This window comes from Eulemur rufifrons, chromosome 29, assembly GCF_041146395.1.
Source record: "Eulemur rufifrons isolate Redbay chromosome 29, OSU_ERuf_1, whole genome shotgun sequence".
Taxonomy (NCBI): Eukaryota; Metazoa; Chordata; class Mammalia; order Primates; family Lemuridae; genus Eulemur; species Eulemur rufifrons.
The window spans coordinates 99,423,361-99,430,700 of record NC_091011.1 but is presented as its reverse complement, the minus strand read 5'-3'; positions in this window follow the sequence as shown (position 1 = coordinate 99,430,700).

The following is a 7,340-nucleotide window of genomic DNA, read 5'->3' as shown; positions in this document are numbered from 1 at the left end:
TAAGTGTATGATACACACACAGCTTCCTTCTTGGCTGTGTCCTCTGAAGGGGCCTAGAAGCAGTGGCACCCCAGGAACAACTGGTGTACCTAAAGTCCGTTTCTTGGCTTCTAAATACCATTCATTCTCCACTAAAAAGAACAGCTCTTTGGAGAAATTCTAGGTCTGTACTTTGCTCTGCCCTGGAAGTAGGGCACAGCAGAGAAGTACAGGCTGAGCCTACAGTATCCAATGCCAGGAAGTAAGGAAATGCCGAACGTTGGGGATATGTCAAAGGCTGGAGGAGCCAACTTGAAGGGTCCCCCACTGGCCAAATCTGGGGCAATTTAAGAACAAGAATAACCATAGGAAGAGGTCAGTAAGACAGCAGAATAGGAGAGTCCAGTCCTTACTCCCCTGATTCCCCGCCTGAAACACTGATTTTGGCAATTACCCATGGGCAAGAGTATCTTTATGGAAGCCCAGAAGCAGAGAAGTTCTACCACTCCATTGAATAAAAAATCCAAGAGTGGACACATTGAAGGTAAGAAGGTTCACTTTACCTGTGTCACCTCTCCTCCAAAGAGGCCCCTTTAGCCTGTGATTTCTCCCACAGTGGAAAATGAGAACTAAAGTGAGCAATGGCTTCCCCAGCCTCGTGGGATGCTGCCCAGGTGGCCCCCTTCTGTCTCACCCGAGAACACTGAGGGGTTGGCACAGCTGAGTCATCTGAAGCAGGAAAAGGGGAAGGAATGCCCAGAACTGATGTCTGGTTCTCAACAGCTGGCCATGGATCCTGCTAACCAGCTTGCAGAGTCTACCACGAGGCCCTCCCATGAACCCCATAGGACAGCTCACCTGTGGATCTCCCTCAACCAAGCAAGCCATGCCCCAAGCACCCCATGCACCTCCCCTGTACAGTGCCCCACACCCCCACAGACAGTACCCAGAGCTCAACAGCAGGTGTGGATCTTCACAGCCAGCTTGACTGTGCTGGACTGAGAGAAGGTGCACAATCTTGGACACTTCAGGGCACTGCATTAGGGAAAATGGGAGGCACTCAGGATCAGTCCTGGCTTTGCAGGATGGAGAAAAGTCTTACAGTCCTAAGACTTCCCTCCCCCTGGCCAAGAGGTAACGAGAGTAGTGTGGATGCATCCATAGAAAAGGTCTGAGAGACCCCCAGAATCCCTTGCTGGAATGACTGGTGAAAGTCTTTCCCTCCCAAAGCTGGTCAGTAAAGTTTGGAGGAGGTGACTGCTTCTTCAAATGCAAAGACAACAATCTAAGTCTTCAAAGAACATGAAGAATCAAGGAAATATGACACCCTCAAAGGAACAAAATAAAGCTCTAGTGGCTGACCCCAAAGAAATGGTGATTTACCAATTGCCTGACAAAGAATTCAAAATAATCACCTTAAAGAAGCTCAGTGAGCTTCAGGAGAAGACAGACTTAAACTAAAAATCAGGAAAACAACACAAGAACAAAATGAGAAGTTATAAAGAGATAGAAACCACAAAAGAGAACCAAACAGAAATTTTGGAGCTAAAGAATCCAATGTCCAAACTGAAAATAGAGAGCTTCAAGAGCAGATTAATCAATCAGAAGAATTAGTGAATTCAAAGATAGATCATTTGAAATTATCTAAGCAGAAGAAGAAAAGAAAAGAAAACATGAAAAAGAGTGAAGAAAGCCTACGGGAATTTGGGATGTCATCAAGTAAACCTATATAGGCATTATGGGAGTTCCAGATGAAGCAGTGAAAGAGCAAGAGGGTAAAAAAATTATTTAAAGAAATAATGACAGAAAACTTCCCAAAACTGGAAATGGAGTTGAACATCTAGATCTGTGAGACCCAAATAACCCCAAATAGATTGAGCATAAAGAGGTCTTCACCAAGATAAATTATAATCAAACTGTCAAAAGACAAAGATAGACTTTTGAATGCACCAAGAGAAAAGCAATGCATCACATACAAAGAACCCTCTCTACCCTGGCATAAGACTATCAGCATATTTCTCAGCAGAAACCTTGTAGACTAGGATGATATATGGAAAGTGCTGAAAGAAAAAAACCTGCCAACCAAGAATACTATCCTGGCAAAGTTATCCTTCAGAAATGAAGGGGGAGATGAAGAACTTCCCAGATTACAAAAACTAAGGGAGTTCATCACCACTACACCTGCCTTACACGTTAGTGTTAGCAAACACTAACAGAACAGAGCAGAGAAGTGACAGCAATACAATCATACTAGGGACTTCGTTATCCCATTTTCGACAACAGATTATGCAGACAGCAAATCAGTAAGCCCCAGCTAGAGTGAGTAGGCAAGAAAAAGGAATAAAACTTCTTCCAAATAGGAAAGGAAGAAGTGAAGTTTTCTGTTTGCAGATGACATGATTTTGTATCTAGAAAAACCTTAAGACTCCACCAAAAACCTGTTAGAACTAATAAACAAATTAAGTATAGTTACAGGATACAAAATCAACATACAAAAATTAGTTGCATTTCTGCTTTGGGAAAAACTCGAGTTTTTCCTCTGCTCTCACACCACAACAATCACCAACACAGAAGACTTCTGTGACCAAATGTGGGGGTTTCCCCCGCCCCACACCAAGCAGCAGGCACCAGGTGGGTGTCCTCTGATTCAATTACCATACTTTATACCTGGAGATAGTGTCAGATCCCACAGGGTGAGGGCTCAGTCCCCAAAACTGCCTCCCTGCTTCAGATACTTCTGACTGACCAGCTTCAAGTTGGGATTCCCAAAACTCCCGCTTTGGGTTCAATTAGTTGGCTGCAGTGGCTCACAGGACTGAGGGAAGCACTTATGTTTACTAGTTTATTATAAAGGATATTACAAAGGACACAGATGAAGAGATGCTTTGGGCGAGGGATGGGGGACAGGGCGTGGAGCTTCCATTCCCTCCCTGGCTGCTATCCTCCAGGAACCTCTACCTGGAAGCTCTCTGAACACTATTGCTTTGGGTTTTTACAGACAACCATGTCAAAATGTGATTAGCCTTCAGGGTATGGGGCAGGACCCTCTCTGGAATAAGGGTCTTATGACCCACAGTCAGAAAGGAGGGGAAGATTAGAGTGAGTGAGAGAAGATCAGAGAGATTGTTTCCCAAGGCTGCTCCTGAGGCCTCACACATCCAACGTTACTGTAACAAGGGCCATGGGAGTTATGAGCCGGGAACTGTGGAAGAAAACACACACACGCACACACACATATATGTGTAGGTATAAATAACACCACAGTCTCTGTACGGTAAGTGTAACTATCTGAAAAAGAAATTAAGAAAACAATTCCATTTACAACAGTATCAAAAAGAACAAAATTCTAAAGTAAAAATTTAACCAAGGAGGTGAAAGGTCTGTGTACTGAAAACTATATAAAAGAATGAATAAAGTAGACACAAATAAAGAAAGGTATCTCATGTTCATGAATCAAAAGAATATTGTTAAAATGTCCATACTACCCTGAGTGATCTATAGATTGAATGCAATTCCTATCAAAATTCCAATGGTATTTTTCACATAAATAGAAAAAACAATCCTAAAATTCATATGGAACCTCAAAAGACCCCAAAGAGCCAAAGCAACCTCGAGAAAACAGAACAAAGCTGCAGGTATCACACCTGATTTCAACTACAGTCATGTGTCACTTAACAGGGAGGATAAGTTCTGAGCAGTCATCATCAGGTGACTGTGTCACTGTGAGAACATCACAGTGTGCACTTGCACAGACCTAGGCGGGGTGGCCTGCTATACCCAGGCTACAACCTGTGCATGTTACTGTACTGAATCCTGTCGGAAACTGCAACACAACGGTATTTGTGTATCTAACATAGAAAAGGAATTTTCAGCTCCATTATAATTGTATAGGACCACTGTCATATATGTGGTCCAAAATGTCATTATGTGGTGTGTGACTGTACATTATTAATACAAAGGTATAATAATCAAGGCGGTATGGTACTGGCATAAAAACAGATACAAAGACCAACGGAACAGAATAAAGCGCCCAGAAACCAACCCCCCCACAGTTAACTATGTGAAAAGGCACCAAATACACACACTCAGGAAACGAGTGTTCGTCACACGGTGCCAGGAAAACTGGATAGCCACAAGCAAAAGAACGAAACTGGACCCTTTTCTTACACCCCATACAAAAATCAACTCAAAACGGATTAAAAACTTAAATATAAGCGCTGAAACCATAAAACTCCTAGAAGAAAACAGAGACAAAGCCCCTGGACATTGGTCTGGGCAAACGCCTTCTTGGCTGTGAACCCAAAAGCACAGGCAGCAAAAGCAAAAACTAACACGTGGGATCACATCAAACCAAAAAGCTTCTGCAGAGGAAAGGAAACAAAATAAAAAGGCAACCTGTGGAATGAAGAAAAAATATTTGCATACCATATATCTGGCAAGGAGTTAATATCCAAAATATACAAGGAGCTTACTCACACAATTGAATAGCAAAGAAGAAAAAGAAAAACCACACCAAAAGGCTGATGAAAATTGGGCAAAGGACCTGAATAACCATTTCTCCAAAGAAACACACAGCCGACAATGACATGAAACGGTGCACAGCATCACTAAGCACCAGGGAAACGCAATCAAATCCACACTGACACACCATCTCACACCTGCTGGAATGGCCAGTGGAGAAACCCAGAGGAACAAGTGAGCCCCTGCACACTGTCGGCGGGAATGTAAATGGGTATAGCCTGAAAGGAAAACAGTAGGAACGTTCCTGGAAAAAACTAAAAATAGAAATGCCACATGATCCAGCAATCCCACTACTAGGTAAATACCCAAAGGAACTGAAATTAGTACCTTGAAGAAATATCTGCACTCCCAAATTCACTGCATATTATTCGCAATAGCCAAGACACACACACACACACACACACACACAATGGAATACTATTCAGCCTTTAAAAGACGGAAATCTTGCCCTTTGCAACAACGTGAATGAGCCCGGAAGACTTGATGTTAAATGAGATACCCAGGCACGGAAGGCCAAATCCTGCATGATCTCAAACGGGATCTCCAACAGTCAAACTCAAGCCGAGAGTAGGATGGGGGTTACCAGGGGCTGGTGGGGAGATGTTGGTCAAGGGATACAAAGTTTCAGTTATGCAGGATGAATAAATTCTGGTGATCTAATATACTAGCATGGGGCCTAGAGCTAACAATGCTGTATCGTGTACTTAAAATTTGCTAATAGGTTAGATCTTATGTTAAATATTCACACCATCCCACCCCCCACACAAATAACAGCAGCAATGATAATAATAAAGGGAGTGGAAGGAAACTTTGGGAGGTGGTAGGTATGTTTATGGACTTGGTGTTGATGGTTTCATAAGTGCATACTTATCCCTAAGTTGTGTACATGAAGTATACGCAGCTGTTTATATGTCAATCACACCTCAATAAAGTGACTTAAAAAATCTTAGTACTAAATTATAATCTACTGAACAAAACAAGAATCCATGAGTCCACGGTAATGATAAATGGGGAGGGCAATGCTTCTTTTTATTTTTGAACGCTAATGAATAAACAGAGGAGGAATGATGGAGTTAGAAATCACTATTTCCCAACCACTACAGTAATTAATTCAAGCAAGAATCATCAGGGGATACTAAAACTAGGGGTGGAGGGGGTCAAAGTTTGGTGAGGAACAGGGTATTTAGTCAAATATCAACATGAGCCCTCTAGAAGCCAGTTTCTCGGATGGCTGAGGCAATCCTCCCCTCCTATTATTCCTGCCGTTATATAGTCCCCTCCCACACAGCATAAGGCCAACCTCTGTGCCAAGAGTACCGTGGAGGCACCAGTGTGTGACCCCCCTGCACTATGTCATAAAGGCGTTGAGTGAGGATTTCCTGTTTTGGAGGCAGCTGGCAGCCATGCTGTGAGGATGCTCAACCAGCCCCACAGAGCCCACTCTGGACCCGCCATGGCCAGCGGTTGCCTTGCCCAGCCATGACAGGGACGCCACCTTGGAAGTGGCTTCTCCAGCCCCAACCAAGCTTCAGACAACAGTGGCCTGGCTGACATCACTGCAGCCTCGTAACAACCCTGATCCAGAACCGCCCAGAAAGGTTCCTGAATATCAGCACAGAAACTGAATAAATTATTGTCCTAAATAATTAAGTTGTGGGGTGACTTGATATGCACTAATAGATTAATATGCTCCCTACATACTAGTTATTAATTACAAAGGGGAAAATACTAACCATAGATTGGAAAACCCTAGCAGACCTCAACCAGCAACCAAAGTATTAACTTATGAGAATGAGACAGCCAGCCAGCATGTGCCTCCTGAAGATGCCCTGAGAATGTAACAAAGGTACAACCTAAATTATCAGGAAACAGCAGGAAACCCCAATTAAGGGGCATTCTGTTAGTATTCTGTCAATGTAAGTTATACTGGGGGTTCAGAAGTAAATGTTCATGTCCTTAGGAGATACACACACAAGCATTTACGGACTTGGCAATGCAACTCCCATGTTTAAGAAAAAAAAATCTGGACTTACCGAGAGAATGAATGATCTGACCTGGCTCCTAGGACACCTGCCAAAGGTGGGAAGGGTGCTGGCACCTTCCAGCTCACACAGAACTCTGATTCAACCCCTGACGGGAATGCGGGGTGGCTGGCAGCCTGCGTACCTCCGAAGTGCTCAGGTAATTTGGATGCACACTGACACCAAGCCCGCTAGTGCAGTTCTTGATACAGAAGCTCCTGAGTACAGCTAATGACAGGACCTCCCCTCCTTCCTCTCTGCGGCTTTTCCTGTCACCTGCCAACACAGGTAGAGTGGGAGGGAGCTGAGGCTGTCAGCTGACCAACTGAAGGAAACCAAACTTATCTTAACGCTAAGATAAATCTTACAGTTTTACAGTAAGGCCTAAATGTGTGTTTTTTTTTTTTTTACAAAAAGGAGGTAAAGGTGATTAGAATTAGTCTATCGAATTATTTTTGTGAAAGAACAGAATATTTTAGATCTTTGAACAATGAGTTCTGAATTATGAATGCTTTAAAAAAAACTCTTTTGAAATAATTATAAACTTACAAAGAGTATACTTCTCCTGTATAAACTTCACCCAAAGTCTCCAACAGTTAACATTTTGCCTCATTTGTTTTCTATCTCTCTGGGGGGTGTGGAGAGAATCCATTCCTTTATCCCTTAAATCACACGGCTAAGCAGGCTTCTTAAACATGTGAAGAAAAGGTTCGGACACCCTTAGTGTATCAGCAAAGCTCTTCTTTCAAAATAAGCACTCACCAGTACTCTAAGCAAAATGTAAAAAATAAATTTTATTTACACATTTTAATACATTAA